The sequence below is a fragment of the Callithrix jacchus genome, chromosome 2 (genome assembly GCF_049354715.1).
Source record: "Callithrix jacchus isolate 240 chromosome 2, calJac240_pri, whole genome shotgun sequence".
In the NCBI taxonomy this organism is placed as follows: domain Eukaryota; kingdom Metazoa; phylum Chordata; class Mammalia; order Primates; family Cebidae; genus Callithrix; species Callithrix jacchus.
In genome coordinates this window covers 81,741,811-81,765,358 of record NC_133503.1, presented here as the reverse complement: position 1 = coordinate 81,765,358, position 23,548 = coordinate 81,741,811, and the positions used below count along the sequence as shown (strand labels likewise).

The following is a 23,548-nucleotide window of genomic DNA, read 5'->3' as shown; positions in this document are numbered from 1 at the left end:
TAGGGAAAACCAGGAGTATTCCTATTCAAGTTGGAAGCAATACAATCAATTATTCCCATTAGTAGAGCTGTATTCAATAAGTACTAACCAATAGGCTATATAAAAGAAATGTCATATATATTGGAAAGGAATATTATAATACACAATTATAATTATTTGTATGTTTATATGATTCTCTACCTTGAAAATGAGATAATCAGTTGAAAAAGTATTAGGAGATAGAGGTAGGCATTTGGTAATGTGGCAAGTTACAAGAAGAATATAGAGCTTTCCTGTACACTAGAATGTATATAATGCAAAAGGATGTCATTGTAATAGCAAAAGTAACATAGAAGGCCCAGGCACAAATAACAGGAAAAAACTCACAAGACTTATAACAAAAAACAATAAACTCGTTTTGAGAATGGAAAAGAAGTCTCCACCATATTTCTAGAGGAAAATACTCAGAAAGATGTCAGTTCTCCCTAAATTATCTTTCTATAATCTCAGTGCAATTCTAACAAAAAACAATAATGTAATTTGAGAAAGAATTGAAAAATGGTTCTTATTTCAAACTTTAATCTTTATTTTTGTTATAGTCATACATATTCACTTTAAATATGCTGAGTTCTGCTAGCTTTTAACAGCCATCTACGGCTTTGCACTTTTTAGCTTCTAATTCCCATTTCCAAAGTAAGAAATTTCCAACAGTTTAAGCAGTTTTTACTGGTATTTGCATCCATATTTTCAAATAAGCAGATTTTTCTGCTACTTAAGTTTTGTTTTTCTCTTTCAGTTTTGAATATTATCTATTGACTTCCTACTATTGAAGATAGGATTTAGTTTCTTTATTCACTCCTCTAACCCCAACCAGTCTCCCTCCTCCAACTTGAATACACACCACGTAAATGCACAGTCATTTCATCTTCTTTGGTTCTATTTATATACAATGTTAAAATTAGAATGTCTATATAAATATCATTCACAGGTGAGTCTTACAATGTTCCACAATTTCCTGTCATAATGGAAATGACACACTGTTTCTTCTAAAAAAATGCAAAAGTGATTTTTAAAGACAAATACTAATCCTTTTCATAGGTTAAAAGAGACAAAGCTTTTCTAGAAAAGCTAATAATTATTTCATTTTCTAAAAAGTTGCTTTGTGGCCAGGCATGGTGGCTCATGCCTGTAATCCTAGTACTTTGGGTGGCTGAGACAGGCAGGTTACCTAAGGTCAGATGTTCAAGACCAGCCTGGCCAACATGGTGAAACCCTGTCTCTACTAAAAATACAAAAATTAGCTGGGCATGGTGACATGCACCTGTAATCCCAGCTACTTGGGAGGCTGAGGCAGGAGAATCTCTTGAATCCAGGAGGTGGCGGGTGCAGTGAGCTGGGATCGTGCCACTGCACTCCAGCCTGGGCAACAGAGTGAGACTCCATCTTGCACAGACAAAAAAAATTGCTTTGTTATTGATATTAATATTGTAATCACCCGGTAAGTTCTTTTTGACCCCTGCACAGATAAAACCAACTCACTGAGACAGTGGTATTGCAGTAGAGAAAGAGTTTAATTAACGTAGAGCTAGCCAAGCAGAAAATGGGAATTTATTACTCAAATTATCCTCATTGAGAACTCAGAGGCTATGGGTTGTATGGATAATTCAGTGGTCAGGGGTTCAGGGAATGAGTGCTGTTGGCTGTTTGGGGATGAAATCATAGGAATGTGGAAGACAGTCCTTGTACACTGAGTCAGCATCTGGGTGGGGGCTGCAGGACCGGTTGAATCATGAGTCACAGGTCCAGGTGGAGTCAGTTGGTTGCCAGAATCCAAAAGTCTGAAAATCATCTCAAAAGACTTAGGTTTTACAACAGTGATGTTATCTATAGGAGCAATTGAGGAAGTCACAAATGTTGTGACTTCTGGCCACATGACACCTGAGCAGTAAGGAATTATAGAAAAGTAAGCTAGGGCACATAAACCCCAAGGCACATAATCATTAGATTCACCAGGGTTGAAATGAAGGAGAAAATACTAAGGGCAGCCAGAGAAAAAGGTCAGGTTATCCACAAAGGGAAGCCTATCAGACTTACAGCAGATCTCTCAGCAGAAACCCTACAAGCCAGAAGAGAGTGGGGGCCAATATTCAACATCCTTAAAGAAAAGAACTTTCAGCCCAGAATTTCATATCCAGCCAAACTAAGCTTCACAACTGAAGGAAAAATAAATTTTTTTATGAACAAGCAAGTACTCAGAGATTTTATTACCACCAGGCCTGCTTTACAAGAGCTTCTGAAAGAAGCATTACACATAGAAAGGAACAACCAGTATTAGCCTTTCCAAAAATATACCAAAAAGTATAGAGCATCAACATAATGAGGAATTTACATCAACGAATGGTCAAAACAGCCAGCTAACATCAAATGGCAGTAATCTTAAACTTAAATAGACTAAATCCCTTAATTAAAAGATACAGCCAAAACCCAACGGTATGCTGCATCCAGACCCATTTCACATGCAAGGATACACAGAGACTCAAAACAAAGGGATGGAGAAATTTACCAACCAGATGGAGAGCAAAAATAAATAAATAAATAAAAAGCAGGAGTTGCAATTCTCACCTTTGATAAAATAGATTTTAAAGCAACAAAGATATAATAGTAAAATAATCAATGCAACAAGAAGAGCTAATGATCCTAAATATATACACACCCAATACAGGAGCACCCAGATACAAAAGACCTATAAAGAGACTTAGACTCCCTAGACTCCCACACAATAATAATGGGAGACTTCAACATCAATATTAAATAGATCAATGAGACAGAAAATTAATAAGGATATCCAAGACTTGAACTCAGATCTGGAACAAGTAAACTTAATAAACATTTGTAGAACTCCTCACATTAAATACACAAAATATACATTCTTATCAGTATCACATCACACCTACTCATAGGTTTAAATGAAATATTGATCGGCCATTATTAAGCACAATTATTGGCATAAAAGAGGTTTTCAATACCCATTTTCAGAATAAAACAACATTTCTGTTCTCTCTCCCTCTTTTACTTCCTCTGTCTTTCTCTCTTTCATTCCTTTTTTTCCCTTTCTTTCTTTCTCTCCTTTCTTTAAAAAAAAAAGAAAAGTAAGCTAGGGAACGATGACTGGTTATCATTTAACTATGCCTACATTTTAGCAAAAATCAGGCCCTTCTTATAATCCTAATCTCATGGACTTTCATTAGTCTTACAAAGGAAATTTCAGTCCCCAGACAAGGAAGGGGACAGTTTTAGAAAGGGACTATTATCATCCTTCCTTGGCCTACACCCAGGAATGAATGAGGACAGCCAGCCTATGAGGCTAGAAGCAAGATGAATTTAGCCATGCTATATTTCTCTCAGTCACAAACTTTGCAGAGGTGGTTTTAACACAATGGACAGAGCTAAAAGGGAGTAGAGAGTAAGAATGAAAGTAAGAACCTCGTAATACATTCAAGCACTTAAGGAAAATTTAAGAACTCTAGTTCTTGAACATATGTATTTTGAATCCATCCTTCCACTCCACAGTGGATTTGTCTCTTTCTAGACTCACTGTCCTGCTGTGTTTCAGGACATTCCTTTTATTGTCTTCCTGGGAACACAACGTCTTTGTTTGATGTTGGAGCTCCCATTTGCTAGATTCCATGTCTTCCTCTCTCATGGTTTACACCCTTGTTTGTGGGGAGCACTTTATTTAGTAGATTGCAGGGAACTGTGCCACAGAACTGACCTAGGGAGGAAATGCTACTGCCACTGTCCCAACAGGTGCTAGAGAAAACTGCTGTTGCTTCTGCCTCTCCCAGCTCAAACCAATCACTGGTATCCTCTGGGAAATCTGTGCTCCCATGACTGCCCTAACCAAAGCCTGGAAGCCTCTGCAGCCATCTGTGCCTGTAAGTTAAAACTGTACCTGGTATTGTGTTTTAAAATTAATCTGTTAGATCTGTTTCTTTAAATACATCTTCATAAGCTATGTTTTTAAATGTTAAGAACTGTTAATGTTAATAATTTTTTTCTCCATTCTATTTACACAGATTGGAATAATTTGAGCTTGATCAAGTGACACCCAATGCATTAATTCTCATCAGCTTGGTGAGTAAAAACAACCTGTGATGACAAACTTCATTTATAATTTTAAGTTAACATACATTTTTTTAATGATAGTCATTTGACCAAAGTAGATAGTCCTTGATGTTTCCTCTTAATTATTATCCCTAATGTTTATTATTAATGTTTCCTCAAGGATATCCTTTATCATTGATGTTTTCTCTTAGTAATTTTCCTTCCATTGATCGTCCCTGTCCCCAACGCTGCTCCATGGTTATAAATCCCCACTTGTTCTTGTTGAAGTCAGAGTTGAGTTTGATCTCTCTTCCTCACTGTGAGACCCTGTTACAGTGGTCTCTATACCTATTGCTAAGGCCTCCCCTGCTTTGAATAAAGTCTGCTTTACCACCTTTAACAAGCGTCATGAATAATTTCTTCTTTAACCATACTAACCCATATCACATGGTCTAATTGCAAGTCAAAGTTTTATAAAAATATTAAAAATAAACCTTTGTAGGGTAGAAGAGGGAAAGTTTCCCCTTCACCCTCTGAAGACTCACTGAAAATAAAATTGGAAAGGAGGATTAATTAGAGAAAAAGGCATACAAAATTTATTTAATGTGCCCTGGGGGAAATCATAGGACAGTGATTACCCTAACCCAATGAGATCCAGTTGGTTATATACTCCTCTTCATAGGGGAAATGGAGATGAGGAGTAGGGTATAGAAATAAATGATTTGCAGGGGAAATGAATGAGTACCAAGAACAATGGTGTTGGGCAAAGTTCCTGTGAGCTCTGGAGGAAGTGGCTGCAAGGTGAGAGGCAGAACTTCATTGTGAACAAAGGTTGTCTTATGCAGATAGAGTCTCCCAGTTAATCTCTGGAGTTACTCTCCAGAATAGATGAAAAGTCTGTCTCTGTGTAGGAATGACTCCCAGCCTTCTCTGTGAGAATGACTCTTCTGCAGTGGTTAATCTTTCCTGGCTATTTGATGAGAGATTCCTAGGGGTAAGTCTTTTGATTAAAAAAAAAAAAAAGCTTTCTTAGTCAAATAAGGAAGTTCCAGAGATAATCCCTCCTGGTTCTTTGGGAAGGAAAGAGAATCCCAGACAGGGGTTTTGGGGGAAGGTCAGGGAGAGATTGGTTCTGAGGTTTATTTCTCAGGCTTTTCAATTTTCTTTAATTCAAAGCACTCCGCATGCCAACATGCTGTATTTTGTGGTACTGCTTTTTGTGCCTCAGCAAGGCAAATAAAAAGGGTTACCTTTGTAAACCAGAAAGCATCTGAGAAAAATCTCAATCAATTTAGACATTTATTTTGCCAAGTTAAAGACATGCCCGTGACAGTCTTAGAAGGTCCTGAGTGCCATAGTTTGGGGTATTATTTTCTGCACGCCAACACTTTCAAATGTTAAAAATAAGCTTTGTCCTTAGCAAACTGATCTCTGCAGAAACTCAACTTTTTGGAGACAAGATACAAAAAAACTGTAGCTTAGATTTCTTAGAAATAGATATGAACATAATTGCTAAATATTACTTATACATTTGTAAAGTTGTAAGAGCTGTCACAAAGAGTAAACAGACTTATTTTTTACATTTATTAAAAATTAAGATTTGTTTCTACTATTTGAGTAACATTTACTATCAAATGCTCAACTAAAGAATATCTTTAATATAGTAATGAAACTATTTACTGCAAGTCCATGGGTTTAAATAGTTTAAATAGATGGGTGATAATATGAATGAGATGGAGACCCATCCATCTGACACTTAGCTTTAATTTTCCAGTTGTGGATAGCAAATTCTCTTCCTGCTGGAATAAAAGCATGAAAAAATTTTTCTAATCTCAGAATTGAGACCAAATGACTTTTATGTTAGCATCAGTCATTCTTTCTTTGGGATAATTAATCTATGACAACATTGAGAGAAGGAGACTTTTTTTTTTTTTTGAGACAGAGTTTCGCTCTTGTTACCCAGGCTGGAGTGCAATGGCGCGATCTCGGCTCACCGCAACCTCTGTCTCAAGGGTTCAGGCAATTCTCCTGCCTCAGCCTCCTGAGTAGCTGGGATTACAGGTACGCGCCACCATGCCCAGCTAATTTTTTGTATTTTTAGTAGAGACGGGGTTTCACCATGTTGACCAGGATGGTCTCGATCTCTTGACCTCGTGATCCACCCGCCTCGGCCTCCCAAAGTGCTGGGATTACAGGCTTGAGCCACCGCGCCTGGCCAGGAGACTGGTTTTAAGGGTTTGGAATACAAATGAGGATGAAGAAAATAACCGAATTATGTGATGGTAGTAGTGGCTTCAAGCACTGTACCACTTAAATTCTACAAAATTAATTAGAGAACAGAGTTGTAAGTATTTTCATGTTACCAGTTAGACCAATTTTGAATCTGAATATTATCCATTAGTAATTATCTAATTTTTATTTTTCTGCTTCAAATTTGGAAAAATGTTACTTTGAAAGAAGCATAAGGAAAAAATAGGATTGCAGGACAAAATTTATAGACATTTCTCTGAGTTTCCTTTATCTAGTGCTACGGGTTGAATGGTTGTTCCTTCCAAAACTTATGCTGAAATGTAATTGCCATTGTGATGGTACTGGAAGATGGGGCCTCTAATAGGTATTTAGGTTATGAGTGTTCCATCCTAATGAATGAACTAACACTGTAATTTCAGTAATGGATTTGTTCTCTCTTGCTCTCTCCTGACCTCTTTTTGTCCTTCTGCCATGTGATATATTTTTGTCATGTGTGAATTAACAAGAAGGCAGCTCCTTGATCTTAAACTTCCAAGTCTCCAGAACTTTGAGAAATAAATTTCTGTTCACTATAAATTACCCAGTCTATGGTAGTCTCTTATAGTAACATAAAACAGACTAAGACACCTGGTTATATATCCACCTTTTGATCAAGGCGACAATGGTGGTGAGGGTCATTGGAATGGCTTAGGGGGTCACAGTTCTATAGCAAGACTTCTGATCTTGGCTTGTCCAAGAGTCCATCACAATATAATTTGCATTTGTGAGATGATCTGAGCTTGAAATTTAAACAATTCCAGATGAGAATAGGCAGCAGAGGAGGATACAGTGAGGCTGATTGTGATCCTCCTTGATGCAGGATTGGTAAACACAGAATGGGGGAGGGGATGCTCAAGATGATCAAAATAATCATGCTGCCTCTGCCACTCGCAGGCCAAAGAACTAGTTCTGCATAATTAGGATGTATACTTCTAGCGTTATGATCTTCTCAGTCTATAACTTTCATTTTTCCATGATCTAACCATCTCTATTTTGAGCTTCCATTCTATTTGGTGGTAGAAAATTAACAGAGTCCATTCTTCATTCTTCCAAGGTCTGAGGGATGATGGGTCCTTGAGTTGCACTGAAATGTCAAATGGGGACAGTGTGGTCTCAGGACATCATCTGTCCTATGTGGAATTTGCTGTGATCTAGGAATTATCTGGTTCCTGGTTGTCATTATCCTACTCTTGCGATTTCCACTATAATGTCCACATTCCTACAATGTTTCTGGTTTTGTGTGGCTTATACTGCTGTGTCCCCTAATCACGGCTGCAAGGCCCCTCCAGGTCTACCAGCCCCCTCTCAGCTAAATTGCTCAGCTTTTAGGGGTAACTTTTGGATAATGTCTTGTTCCATCTGGAGCCATGGGAATCTGGGGAGTTGTCTCAAGCCTTCTCTGCCTAGAGAGACTGCCATATCATGGTATTTCAGGGTATCAGTTAAAATGTTTCCAGTTGTGAATAACAAGAAACTTATCTCAAGCTACCTGAGTGCAACTAGCTTATACTTATAAGAATTCAAGAGGTGGTTGGGCCCAGTGGCTGATGCCTATAATCCCAGCATTTTGGGAGGCTGAGGAAGGTGGATCACCTGAGGTCAGGAGTTCAAGACCAGCTTGGCCAACATGACAAAACCCTGTCTCTACTAAAAATACAAAAATTAGCCAGTCCTTGTGGTGCATGCCTGTAATCTCAGCTACTCAGGCAGCTGAGGCAAGAGAATAACTTCAACCTGGGAGGAAGAGGTTTCAGTAAGCCAAGATCATGCCACTGCACTCCAGCCTGGTCAACAGTGCAAGTCTCGGCCTCAAAAACAAACAAACAAACAAATAAACAAATAAATAAGAATTCAAGAGGTAAGGTGGGTTTCAGGCTGTGTTGATCCAACAGTTCAATAATGCAATTAAACACCCAGGTTCTCTGTGTTTCTCTACACTGTCTCTGTACTCTCGCCTTTGTTCTTAAGAAGACTCCTGTCTTGGTTGTATGATAGCTGTAAGTAGAAAATAGGGATTTCTCTTTTATATCTAGTTAGTTTCTTATGATTCATACTTAAGAATGAAGACTGTTCCCAGAAGTTTCTGGGAAACCCCCCTTCATGTCTCATTGGCATAACTAGGTTGGATGACCATTTCTGAACCAATTCTTAGAAAGATAAATGGGATTACTCTTAGATAAAAATCAGGCTGAACGCTGAAGCTGAGGTCACTCTGTCACTGATTGTCTCCTGTGGTACTTGGCTATGTAGTGGAGAGATGAATATCTGGACAAAATTTCAAATGTGTTAGGAAGAGAACAAGGAGAAAGGATATTCTCTGGGCAGTACTATCGATCAGAAGAATTTAGTTAGGAAAACAAACCGCTCTAGGCATTTCAAGCAGATTGGATTTTAATAAAGGGAGTTAAGTGACAAAATTATTGGAAGGGATAAAAGAGACAAAAGGAAGGGGATAAGATGATGTTAGTCAGAGCTTAGGAACTTCAGGAAGATGCTACTGCTGCTGCAGGAAACCACAACTGCACAATTCCTCGCTCCTCTGAAACTATGCTTGTTTGTTCCTGTAGCTCCTACAGTAGTAGGAACAGGAACTGAAGTGCAGCTCAGTAGAGTGCAGGAACTGTAGTGCCATTCCTTTAGGGCACTGTGCTCCCAAGCTAAAGCTAGGAGAAGATGTGCCTCTGCCTTCCTTCTTCCCTTTCATTTTTTAATAAGCAGATTTATTGAGATATAATTTATATACCATACAATCCAATCATTTAAAGTATATAATTCAATGCCATTAGTGTATTCACAGAGTTGAGAATCTATCACCACAATAAATTTTAGAACATTTCATTACCTGACATCACCCCTCAATCCCAGTTGCCTTATACCTTACTCTCTGGTCCTGGGCAATCAGTAATCTGCTTTTTGTCTCTATAGATTTTCCTAATCTGGACATTTTATGTAAATAGAATCTTAAAATAAGTGGCCATTTGTAATGGATACTTTCACTTAACATAATGTTCTCAGTGTTATTGTTCATTCATTCTTGTTGTAATATGCGTTCATATTTCATATGGTCTGATTACCAAATATATTCCATAGTATCAACAGACATTTTATGTATTCATTCATTAGTTAATGAACATTTGGAATATTTCTACTTATTGGCTATTGTAAATAATGTCGCTATGACCATTTGCATACAAGGTTTTGTGTGGAGTTATATATGTTGAGTATTTACTTTGGAGTGGAATTGCTGGTTCATATGGTACCTCTAACCTTCTGAGGAATTGCTATGCTGATTTCCAAAGCAGCCATCCATTTACATTCCCACCAGCAATATATGAAGGTTCCAATTTCGCCATATTGTCACTGACAGCTGTTATCTGTTTTTTTTTTAATTTTTATTATTGCCTTCTTACTGGCCATGAAGTGATATGCCATTGTGTTTTTGATTTGCATTTCCCTAATGTTTAATAATGTTGAACATTTTTTCTTGTGCTTCTTAGCCATTAGTATATCTTTTTTGGAGAAATGTCTGTTCAGATGCTTTACCTAGTTTTTAATTGGATCATTTGTCTTTTTGCTACTGAGCTATAATAGTTCTTTGTGTGTTCTAGACATAAGCACCTTGTCAGATATATAATTTGCAAATATTTTCTCTTATATCATAGCTGTCTTTCCACTTTTTCTTAATGCCCTTTGCTATATGAGAGTTTTTAATTTTGATGAAGTCTAATAATCTAATTTTTTTGCTGCTTGTGCTTGGGGTATCATATCTAAATATCTATTGCAAAATCTGAAATCATGAAGATTTACTCTTTATTCTGTCTTCTAAGAATTTTACAGATTAGTAGGTACAATTAGGTCTTAGATTCATTTTGAGTTAATTTTTGTGTATGATGTAAGGTAGAGGTCGAACTTCATTTTTTGCATGTGGCTATCCAGCCATCCCAGCACTTCCCTTTAATCTCGTGCAAGTCCTTTCCAATGGCAAGTCTGGAATGAGAAAAGGAGATTGGAAAAAGTAGTTTCCAGACGTCTAGCCATGTGATAAAAGAGAGAGTTTACAAGGGTGGGGGCCAACCCACAGTATTTAGCACACAGTTATGATAAACATCAGGCTTCTGTGGGGGTTGCCATCTCTTGGGTTTCTAGACAGAAAGCAGGCCACATGCCTCATTTTGTTCAAAGATTCTAAACTTATCAAGGGTCACTTTATCACCCCCAGATCTTGGGATGGATACAGAATGTGGGATCCCAGCTCACTCTATTTTATTTCTCTCATCTCTGTTCTTCCTTCTCCCTGGTCCAGAGAATTCTAAAATTGAGTCTAAGAAAAACTGTGGGCTCTTTCCAGCTATTTCTGCCTTACATGCTTTTGTTCTCTATCTCTATCTCTTTCTTTTCTTAGCTTGGATCCTTATATAAAACTGCCTGAAAGGAGGGTCTTGGTAGGATGAGGAAAAGTTTATTATTAACTAATACTTTGAAGTTTTATCCTGCCATATATGGGTGGAAATAGAGATTAGATGGGTGGGTGGTGGGGCAAATTATTATAGTACTTGTTGGAAGTAACAATAATAGCCATATTATGATAAAAAAGTAATGACAAAGAAGTTCTGCTTCTTTAAGAAATATATGCGTATGAGCATACGAGGTGTTGTCTACCTTTAAAGGTATATTGCTTTGCTTTTCTTAATTCAAAACAATTTGGAACATACTATGATAAGCTTTTAAAAGAAGGAAAGAAAATCTTCAAGGTACAAGATTATTTTAGACTGAGTATTAGACAATAGAAAGCGGCCTTTGCCTGACAGATTGGGAAGATGGATTCATGAAGGTTATACAGTGTGTCAGAGACAGGAATAAGATTTGGTGAAGGAAGGGGGATTCTTGGGGGGTGATAAACAATTATGGATAAGAAGCTAAAATTAATAGATAAGCAGGTCCATTATGCCTTTGCTAGAGATTTCCAGTTATGACTAAGAAGGTATCAGAGGTTAATTTAGCAATGGTTTTACAGTTGTATTTTATAATGAACCATAGCACACTAATATAGACTAAACTGTTTAAACATCTTGGGAGACTTTAATTTATTCAGCTTAAGAGCTTAGTTGAAGGGAAAAAATAGTGGAAAGTAAGCTGTAGGATTGCTTTGCCTGAATTCTAAATTTAGCTTAAACATATTTCTAATCCTCTATGCCAGAATATTTTCTTAAAAATGCATTCGAATTGTATAATCTGATCACCTTTATTAATACAGGGATTTGAACAGACATAAACATGCTTACTATATTTTACTGTGTTGGTTTTTAGGCTAGGTAATCCTGCAAATGATTAGTTAATTATATTCTGTTTGATTACCAAGGTACTTATATCCAGGATGATTGTAAAAGGTAAGTAAATCTTCAGTGACAATAATGGAGATTCCACACATGGTTGCATTTAAGAAGACAAAAGGAACTGCATCATGTGTCCAGAGCCTGCACAATGCAATTCCCATTACATTACGGCAGGAATTAAAAAGGAATAGATTGTGGGAAGAGCAACACAAATTCACAGCCACTGTTTTGGATCTGTATGATCCAAAGACAAATAGTATTCCTAACCAAACTGATTCTCTTATGAAAGTAGGTGAGAAACTTCCCATTTCCAGTTGTGTAAATTGCCCCTCTCCCTTTTCAGTTTAGGCCCAGATGACCTCACATTACATATGGTTGTAAATGAAGTACTTTTTAATGAACTACAAAAAAGGAAAACACTATGTGAAAACTCAAGGACGTGGTATCACTATAACTCAAATTCAAAAAGAAAACCAGCATATTCAGAGTATCTCTAACGTGCAGGACATACCATCTCATTTAATCCTCTTAACAGGCTGAAGAAGAGGGAATTATTATCTCTAGAGGTGGAAACTGTATCCAAGATATAATAGAATCTAGTTTGTCTGATTTCAAATTCTAGGTACTTTTGATAGCACTCTTTCCAGTGAGAAAGACAGAAACCAATACAAATCAACTGAAGAAAAACAAGGAATTTATTGGATCATAAAACTGAAAAGTATAGAGATAATCTTACCCAGTGAACAAGCGCAGCTGCAGGCATGGTTGGATCTACAGGTTAAAGTGGAATTCCTCCTCTCTATGTCTCAGGTCTGCTTTGCTCTGTGTTGCACTCTCCATCAGGCAGCTTCTCAGGAGCTCCAGCTTCAATCCCATGGAAAAGAGATCCTCTTTCCAAGTTTGAATTAAAGTTTCAGTATTGAATCTCATTGTCCTGGCTTGCTCTAAGTAATCCAAATACATGCTAAAAACAATTTGAAAGAAAAGTAAACACAAAGGGATATCTGCTTCAGAAAATGTGAATTCTAACTATTTTTTAAATTTCCGACTTTTAAGTTCAGGGGTACATGTGCAGGACGTGCAGGTTTGTTACATAGATAAATGTATGCCATGGTGGTTTGCTGCACAGATCATCCCATTACCCAGGTATTAAGTCCAGCATGCATTAGCTATTATTCCTGATCCTCTCTCTTGTCCCGCCCCAGCCCGCTGACAGGACCCAGATTGTGTTGTTACCCCGCCATGTGCCCATGTGTTCTCATAATTTAGCTCCCACTTATAAGTGAGAACACGTGGTATTTGGTTATCTTTTCCTGCATTAGTTTGCTAAGGACAATGGCCTCCAGCTCCATCCATGTCCCTGCAAAAGAACACGGTATCATTTCTTTTTATGGCTGCATAGTATTCCATGGTGTATGTGTACCACATATTTTCTTTATTCAGTCTATCATTGATGGTTGATTCCATGTTTTTCCTTTTTTGAATAGTGCTACAATAAACATATGTGCATGTGTCTTTTTAGTAGATGATTTATGTTCCTTTGGATATATACCCAGCAATGAGATTGCTGGGTCAAATGGTATTTTTGCCTGTAGGTCTTCAAGGAGTCGCCACACTATCTTCCACAATGGTTGAACTAATTTACACTCCCACCAACAGTGTAAAAGTGTTCCTTTCTCTCCATAACCTCACCAACACCTGTTTCTTGACTTTTTAATAATAGCCATTCTGACTGGTGCAAGATGATATCTCATTGTGATTTTAATTTGCATTTCTCCAATGATCAGTGATGTTGAGCTTTCTTTTCGTGTGTTTGTTTGGCCACATGTATGTCTTCTTTTGAGAAGTGGCTATTCATGTCCTTTGCCCACTTTTTAATGGGGTTGTTGGTTTTTACTTATAAATTTTTTTTTTTTCTGAGATGGAGTTTCACTCTTGTTACCCAGGCTGGAGTGCAATGGTGCGATCTTGGCTCACCGCAACCTCCGCCTCCTGGGTTCAGGCAATTCTTCAGCCTCAGCCTCCCGAGTAGCTGGGATTACAGGCACACGCCACCGTGCCCAGCTGATTTTTTGTATTTTTAGTAGAGACGGGGTTTCACCATGTTGACCAGGATGGTCTCGATCTCTTGACTTTGTGATCCACCTGCCTTGGCCTCCCAAAGTGCTGGGATTACAGGCTTGAGCCACCACGCCAGGCCATAAATTTGTTTAAGCTCCTTATAGATGCTGGATATTAGACCCTTGTCAGATGCACAGATTACAAACATTTTCTCCCATTATGTAGATTCTTTGTTTACTCTGTTTGATATGGTTTGGTTGTGTCCTCACCCAAATCTCCTGTTGTATTATAGTTCTTATAATCCCCATGTGTTGTGGGAGGGACCTGGTGGGAGGTAATCGCACCATGGGGGCAGTCGAGTGAGTTCTTATGAGATCTGATGTTTTTTATAAGGGGTCTTTCCCCTTTGCTTGGCAGTTCTCCTTCTTGCTGCCACATGAAAAGGATGTGTTTGCTTCCCCTTCTGCCATGGTTGTAAGTTTCCTGAGGCCTTCCCAGCCCTGTGGAACTGTGAGTCAATTAAAACTCTTTCTTTTATAAATTACCCAGTCTCAGGCATTTCTTTATAGCAGCATGAGAATGGAAAAATACATTATTGATAGATTCTTTTCCTGTGAATAGCTCTTGAGCTTAATTAAATCCCACTTGTCAATTCTTGCTTTTGTTGCAATTGCTTTAGGGGTCTTTGTCATGAAATCTTTGTGCCTATGTCCTGAATGGTATTGCCTAGGTTTTCTTCTGGGGTTTTTATAGTTTTGGATTTTACATTACAGTCTTGAATCCCTCTTGAATTGGTTTTTGTATATGGTGTAATGAGGAAGTCCAGTTTCAGTTTTCCGCATATGGCTAGCCAGTTCTCACAGCACCATTTACTAAGTAGGGAATCCTTTCCCCATCACTTGTTTTTGTCAGGTTTGTTGAAGATGAGATGGTTGTAGGTGTGCCATCTTATTTTTGGGTTCTCTGTTCTGTTCCATTGATCTATGTGCCTGTTCTTGTACCAATACTATGTTGTTTTGGTTGCTGTAACCCTGTAGCATGATGCCTCCACCTTCGCTCTTTTTGCTTGGGATTGCCTTGGCTATTCGGGCTCTTTTTTGGTTCTATACTAATTTTAAAATAGTTTTCCCAATTCTGTGAAGAATGTCAATGGGAGTAGAATTGAATCTGTAAATTACTTTGGAAAGTAGGGCCATTTTCACAATATTGATTCTTCCTATCCATGAGCATGGGATGTTTTTCCATTTGTTTGTGTCCTTTCTGATTTTCTTGAGTGTGGTTTGTAGTTCTCCTTGAAGAGGTCCTTCATTTCTCTTGTTAGCTGTATTCCTTGGTATTTTATTCTTTTTGTGGCAATTGTGAAGGGGAGTTCATTCATGATTTGGCTCTCAGCTTGCCTACTGTTGGTCCATAGGCATGCTAGCAATTTTTGCACACTGATTTTGTATCCTAAGACTTTGCTGAGGTTGCTTATCAGCTTAAGAAGCCTTTAAGCTGAGACAATAGGGTTTTCTAGGTATAGGATTATGTCATCTGCAAACAGAAATAGTTTGACTTCTTCTCTTCCTATTGGAATACCCTTTGTTTCTTTCTTTTGCCTGATTGCCCTTGCCAGAACTACCAAAATAGGAGTGGTGAGAGAGGGCAATCTCTAGGCCCCCTTCCTAGGGGTATGTATGGACATCCCTCCTTGCCTGAGTTGCAGCCACCTTTGTTGGGGATCCTAGGGCTGAAGTATGTAAAGCTCCCAAGTCTGTGGGTGCCTGAGCAGCTGCTCTGCCAAGACTCTACACAGCTCTGTGTGTTGGAACCAAGGCTCTGATGACATGAGCTCACAAGGGGTCTCCTGATCTGAGTGAGGGTTACAAAGATCTGTGGGAGAAGTGTGGTTTCCCAGTGTGGTGTATTCACTCACTGCTTCCCTTGATTAGGGGTGGGGGTTCCCTTGGCTCAGTGTTGCTCCTAGGTGGGCCATTGCCCCATGCTGCTTTTCTTCATTCTCTATGGGTAAGGTTGTGTCCCTGATCAGTCCCAATGTGTGTACCTGGATATTTCAGTTGAAGGTGCTGAATTCACTCTCCCCTTTTATGCTTCTCTGTGAGTGCCATGCCCTGCAGTTGCTTCTAATTGGCTGTCTTGGCCCTCTTGAGTTCTAACTCTTAAGTCTTATGTATATATGTTAAAGATACAGACTGCAGAATAACTGTACTACTTAGGAGATATTTTCATGTGGATAATAAAACAAGTACAGCAATTGGTGTTGATCATGGAGATTCCTGAAGTAAACAGATGGCCTTTACTTCTCTGCTTTTGAAAGGGTCTTAATTGTATAATAAAGTCACACACACAGCTTCATTTGAATCTATATAATAGTGTATTTGATAGCATGCTTTACTTAAACTATATTTGGAAGGCTGAAGAAGTAATATTTATCAAATACCTACTTATGTATAGGTAGCATATAGGTACTTTATATTCACTTTTATGAAACACAAATGATTCAGCGGTCATTAGCCACAGGTAATATTTAAGTTTAGAATTTAAACTAATTAAAATTAATTTATTTGGTCACACTAGCTATACTTTAAGTGCTGAATTACCATGTGACTATAATGAACAGCATAGATATAGAGCATTCCATCATCGTAGAAAATTCCGCTGGACAGCTCTGGATGCCTATCTCAATTCTTTTTTTCAGAATGAAATCTAACAATCTTAAGTCATGTTAAATAACACCATGAAACAAAATCATCCCAGAATGTGGTATTTTCTACAAAGAAACCCAAACTGATCTGAGATCTTATAAAAGTCAGTATCATGGGGAAAAGAAAGTAGGTGTAGAGAATATTGCTCTAGATTTACAAATACTTACTTAAAAGAACTAACAACCAGATGTAATGATTGATCCTGATCTGAACGGAAACAATTTTGTGAAAAATTTTTGTTTTAATGAAGAAACCTGAAAATGGACTAATAGATGTTAGACAATATGATAGAGTTACTGTCAATTTTGCTGAGTGTGATAAAGGTATGCGGTTTTGCAAGAGTATGTTTCAATTTTTTGGAGACCCTCGCTGAAGCATTTAGAACTAAAATATCTTCATATATTAAATTTGCTTTAGAATGATATAATACAAATAGATGGTAAACAAACTATGGCATAATTGTGAAATCTAGGTGGTGGAAACTATTGTATTATTTTAAATTTAGATATATTTTGAAACTTCTAAAATCAATGAAAAGATCTAAAAATATGTTTTTTAAAAAATGTGTTTTACCTTTGGTGTCATACTTAGAAAATGTTTTCTCAAGCAAGAGTTTTAAAAGTAGTCACTGAGATTGTCTTCAAGTGTTCCTATGGGTCATTTACTTTAACACTTAAATCTTTTATCTCTGAAATTTGTTTTGGTGTAATGTATGAGATAAAGATGGCTTTTATGTTCAGGTAGTTAGATGGTAGTGAATAATTTCTGTTTGATTCTCTAAATTTATTTGCCATTTTTCCTAGGAAAGCCCTTGCTTTTTCTCTAGGGATCCATATTTTCTTCATTTTCTGGGGTGGTTTTGGATAATAACAGTAATAGAAAATTATAAGCCTGATATTCTTTAATTTACCCTTGGCTAAGAAATAACTGAAGCAAAAATCATCGTGCTTGTTGGTAGTTTAATAGGAAATTGAAAGAATGAAAATCTGTTGAGGCATGGGCAGACAAGCCCTGTGCTAGCCATTTATTACATCCTGGTAAATAGGAAAAAGCTTAGCAGTACTAACATAGCTGCTACCACAAAATGAAAGTTAAAGTATATGTTTATTGCCTGTCTTACATAAAAAAGAAAAATTTGTACGCCTGTTTTATAGGAAGGGATCAGACAAGAATATAAAAAGCATTCCAGGTGTTTCAAGTAGAGGATTTACTACAATGCGTCAAGTGTTAAAAGAATCAAGGGCTGAAGTGAGTCAGGGGTCTATCACTAACTTTCAGGTGCAGCACCGCAGAAAGTTAGTGAACCTCTGTCTCCCAGAGTCAGGAGCTTGCAGGAAGCTCCTGCTTATCTTGTGGTACTTTGTCCCCAAGGTGGGTGGAATGGCAGGGGGTGTAGAAGCCACTACAGAAACTCACATTTGGGAGGCCCATGCTATGCCTTCTACTGCTGCCACAGAAAGAAGAGAAATGATTTCTGCCTCGCTGCTGCCTTTCAAATATCATGCGAATTTCTCTTTAAGATGGAGACAAAAACATACATCAAGACCTCTGCTGGCTAGGATGTCACAGAAATACACTTCTCAGGCTTCCAGCCTCTGCACTGTAAGGAGGGATAGAAAAGTTTATAAGGTGGGCTGAGTGTCAATAGAAAAATCCAATAGAAGGGGTTAAGAACTTTCCTACATATTTAAGTGTTTATTTAAAGATTCAAGGAATTGTTGACTTGACACTGAGAGTAGAGAGTGTTTGTTTTAGGAGAGATATCTGTGAGGCTATTTGGTGAAGAAAGCAATTTGAAGTTGTAAAATCATGTTTGTCATGGAGGATTGGTTTCGCCCACCAATTGGTTAGAATTCACTTCCTATGACATCATCTAATCTAGCAAAGCTTCCCCAGCTGATGGGTCAGCCAGCCCAAAGGGTAATGGGGTGGCTGAGCAGGGCTGGGTAACCAGAATCTTGCCAAGGGCTCCAATTCCCTTGTTTATTGCATTATACCATATAAACATAACTGTATTTTTCTTAGTGTATTCAAAGCACTGCAGTTAGTAAAATAACCTTCTGTTGTTTTCAGGTCAGTAACATTCCAGAGTGTGAAGACTCCAAGGTAAATTAATGTATAAGAAATGTAAGAAAAGACTCTGCCAGAGCACCTGCTCTTCACCTGTATAAACACATCATGGCCATTTAAAGGCTGTAAATTGCAGGATATAATATTAATATCCTGGAGGGTAGTTAGGTAAATAACAAGGCAGGCTGACATGAATTCCCTGGGTTTAAAGAAAAATTAAAGCCTTGATTAATTAATTTGTTATGTGCAGCTCCTCCTCCCTTCCTTTACTTTTATAGCAGGAGTGAGGTAATTATTATAATCTGAGAGATAAGCCTGCTTCAACTGAGAGCTGTGTTTGGGCAACTCTGTGGTTTGGGAAAATGTATTAAGTGACTTAATAAATTCATATTCAGAAGACTCTGATGTTAAAAAGAAATTCCTACTTAGAAAAGATAATTTCCAAGTGGAAAATAAAAATCCTCTACTGAGTTATAAAACTTTTGATTAAAATATATTCATTATGAGAATTACTATGCATGAGGATACCTCTTCGTGCTTAAGATATATCAGTGAACAAAATAGGAAAAGATTAAGAAGTTTATATTCTAGTGGGAGAAAGACATATCAGATAATAAACATAATGAATAAATAGATTACATAGGCTATTAGAAGGTGAAAAGTGGTATTAAAAAAGAAAAGGTAGAGCATGGTAAGGGGGATCAGCTGTATTGGGAAAGGGGTGTTGGGCTACAACAACTGAATAAGAAGGCTCATTGAGATGATGAAATTTGAGGATATCATGCAGCAAGGCCCACATTCCAGGCAGAGGAAATTGCAAGGGCTCTAAGGTAAAAGTGAGTCTGGCATATTTGAAGAAAAGCAAGGGGACTAAAGTATCTGAAGTATAGAGTAAGAAGAGAGCAGGGCCAGGCGCGGTGGCTCATGCCTGTAATCCCAGCACTTTGGGAGGCCGAGGCGGGTGGATCACGCGGTCAAGAGATCAGACCATCCTGGTCAACATGGTGAAACCCCGTCTCTACTAAAAATACAAAAAATTAGCTGGCCACAGTGGCTCGTGCCTGTAATCCCAGCTACTCAGGAGGCTGAGGCAGGAGAATTGCCTGAACCCAGGAGGCGGAGGTTGCGGTGAGCCGAGATCGTGCCATTGCACTCCAGCCTGGGTAACAAGAGCGAAACTCCGTCTCAAAAAAAAGAAAAGAAGAGAGCAGAAGATAAAACCAAGAGGCAAATGGTTGTTGGCTGTAGATGGCTCCTAGCTCAGTTTCTCATCTGAAATTGCCCTCAACAGAAAAGAACTTCATTCCCAAGCTTATGCTCTATCCCAGGAGCAGACCACATCTGAAGACTGTCCTTGAGGGACGGAGGGAGAGGAAATCACACACTGGGGGCAGTTGGAGATGGGGTAGGAGACAGACAGTGGAGGGTGGGGTGAGAGGGGAAGGTGGGGAAGGATAACATGGGGAGAAATGCCAGATATACTATGCACCTAAAGTAAAATAAATAAATTTACAAAAAAAAAAAGGAAAGAGAGATCCAAGATGGCTGATCGCTAACAGCTCGGGATTGTAGCTCCCAGTGAAAGTGCAGAGAACGAGAGGACGCCACACTTTCAGACGAATTTTTGTCGCTCATGGACCAGAAGATTTTCAGCAGAGGAGCCCCACAGGTTGCCAGTGCGACTCTGTGGCTGACGTGACAGTTTTGCCGGCGCCTTGGTGCGGCGGCTCTTGGTGCAGAGTAAACGGGACTGGTTCCCCTTCTGACTGACGTTTGGAGCTCTGGGAAGGCAGAGTCACCTATTACGGACTCAGGAAAAAAGCCAGACCAGAGATTCCCGGGCAGAAGAGCACCATCAGTCTTAACGCCACTGTTTTGGCCTGGCGCAGTGGGTTGCTCAGATTCTGGTGCTGGGAATTAATAAATTGGACGTCCACTCAGAGACCTAATTTGAAAGTAGGTAATTACAAAGACAACAGTTGGATAAATTTACAATGATGGGAAGAAACCAGCGTAAAAAGGCTGAGAAAACCCAAAATCAGAATGTCTCTCCCTCTACAGAGGATCACAGTTCCTCATCAACAAGGGAACAAGGCCTGATGGAGAACGAGTACATTCCAATAACAGAATTAGGCTTCAGAAGGTGGATAATAAGAAACTTCTGTGAGTTAAAAGAACATGTTCTAGCCCAATGTAAAGAAACTAAGAACCTTGAAAAAAGGTTTGACGAAATCCTAACGAGAATAGACAATTTAGAAAGGAATATAAATGAATTAATGGAACTGAAGAATACAATATGAGAACTCTGTGAAGTATGCACAGGTTTTAACACTCGAATGGATCAAGCAGAAGAAAGGATATCAGAGGTCGAAGACCAACTTAATGAAATGAAACGAGAAGACAAGATTAGAGAAGAAAAAGTAAAAAGGAATGAGCAAAGTCTCCAAGAAATATGGGACTATGTAAAAAGACCTAATTTACGTTTGATAGGTGTACCTGAATGTCATGAAAAGAATGAATCCAAGCTGGAAAATATTCTTCAGGATGTTATTCAGGAAAACTTTCCTAACCTAATAAGGCAGGACAATACTCAACTCCAGGCAATACAGAGAACACCACAAAGATACTCCTTAAGTACAGCAACCCCAAGACATATAATTGCTAGATTCTCCAGGGTTGAAATAAAGGAGAAAATTCTAAGGGCAGCTAGAGAGAAAGGTCAGGTTACCCATAAAGGGAAGCCTATCAGACTTACAGCAGATCTCTCAGCAGAAACCCTACAAACTAGAGGAGAGTGGGGGTCAATATTCAATACCATCAAAGAAAAGAATTTTCAACCCAGAATCTCATATCCAGCCAAACTGAGCTTTATAAATGAAGGAAAAATAAAATTTTTCATGAACAAGCAGGCACTCAGGGATTTCATCACCACCAGGCCTGCTTTACAGGAGCTTCTGAAAGAAGCACTACACACAGAAAGGAACAACCAGTATCAGTCATCCCAAAAACTTACCATAATGAAGAATCTATATCAACTAATGGGCAAAATAGTCAGCCAGCATTAAATGACAATATTAAACTCACAAATATCAATATTAATCCTAAAATGGATTAAATGCCCCAATCAAAGACACAGACACGCAAACTGAATAAAAAGTTAAAACACATTGGCACGCTGTATCCAGATCTATCTCATAAGTAAGGACACACAAAGACTCAAAACAAAAGATTGGAGGAAGACTCACCAATCAAATAAAGAGAAAACAAAAACCCAAAAAAACAGGAGTTGTAACTTTCGTCTCTGACAGAATAGACTTTAATAGTAACAGAGACTAAAGGAAACAAAGAAGGACATTACATGATGATAAAAGGATCAATGCAACAATAGGAGTCAATGATCATAAACATATATGTACTCAATATAGGAGCACCCAGATACATAAGACAGGTTTTCAATGACTTATAAAGAGACTTGGACTCCTGCACAATAATAGCGGGAGACTTTGACACCACATTGTTAATATTCGACGGATCAATGAGATAGAAAATTAACAGGGACATCTATGATTTGAACTCAGACCTGGAACAAGTAAACTCAGTGAATATTTATAGAATTCTTCACCCCAGGTCCATAGAACATACATTTTTTTCAGTACTACATTACACCTATTTTGGAAGTGACCACATAAATGGAAGCAAATCACTCTTTAGCATTTGCATAGCATTTCGCAGATTTAAATAAAATATTGGTTGGCTGTTTATTTGTCATTTTCTTTCCTTAGTCCTTCCTGTCTCTGCTGTTAAGCACAATTATCGGCATAAAAGAGGTTTTTAATACCAACTTTTAGATTGCATTCCAGCCTGGGCAATATAGAGCAAGACTCCTGTTCTCTCTCCCCGCTTTCTTTTTCTCTTTCTTTAAAAAAAAAAAAAAAAAAGAGTTGAGTTCCCTTGCCTCAATTCAGGCCAGCTTTGAGGGTCTATTGTAACTATACCATAGTCTACTGGTCCTTCTGCCCAATTCTGCTTTCCTCACTTCCTTACAAGTGTTGTTCCCAAGAGCAAACCCAATAAACCTCCTACCTACAGATCTCCATCTCAGAGTCTATTTTCTGGAGAACAAGACTTAAAACAGAGGCATTGTGAAGATTTTGACTCTAAGATGGGAGGACATGGGGGCTAGAGCAAGAGAGAAACCTGATCTAACTTCTGTTTTAACAAGGTCACTTTAGCTGTGGTGCTGGGGGTGATTGGTAGAGGGTTAAAGTCAGAAACAGGGAGAACAATAAAGAGACCACTGTATTAATTCAGGGGTAACAGTGAAGGTCTGGAGTAGGTTGATGAATATATTTTGAAGTTAGAGCCTATAGAGTTTGCTTATAGTTTTAATGGTGAGTGTGAGAGAAACAACTAACGGCGACACCCAAGTTTTTGATCTGAGCAGATGAAAGGATGAAGATGCCATTTGCTGAGATGGAGATGAATGGGATGAATTTGGGAAGGGCAGACTTTTGTGGGAAAATTAGGAGTTGGGTTTTGAACATATTCATTTTGAGATGCCCTCTGTGAACTGAGAGGTGATGTCCAGGAGGCAATGGGGCAGAGGTCAAGGCTGAAGGTCTATATTTAGGAGTGGTCATTATAGGAATGGTATTTATGGTTCTGAGTGGATGAGATAGTCTATGGAGTTACTGTAGCTAGAAAAGAAAAGTGATCCAATGATTGAGACCTGGGCACCTCAAAATTTAGTGGTTGGAAAGATGTGAAGAAACCAACAAAGGTCGCAGAAGAAGCCACCAGAGAGAAAAAGGGAAAACTATAAAAGTCTGGTATCCCGGATGTCAGGTCAAGAAAGATATTCAATGAAGGGGAGAGAAAATGTTTCTGACAATTGGTTTCAGCAACTTGAATCTCATTTGATTACCTTGAAAAAAAAAAAAAAGAGAGCAGTATTAAATTGAGGGTTGGAAGCTAAAACCCTGATTAGAGGAGATTTAAAAGAGAATA

General features: G+C 38.3%; 1 long non-coding RNA gene across 2 annotated transcripts in view; it reads right to left on the bottom strand.

The window, feature by feature from the left end:
• Positions 1 to 23,548, bottom strand: part of LOC144581567 (uncharacterized) — a 59,231-nt gene that overhangs the window by 22,398 nt on the left and 13,285 nt on the right. For both annotated transcript variants that reach the window (XR_013532535.1, XR_013532536.1), the window contains exon 4: positions 12,442 to 12,669. This is a non-coding gene — a long non-coding RNA (uncharacterized LOC144581567). The remainder of the gene's footprint in view (positions 1 to 12,441; positions 12,670 to 23,548) is intronic.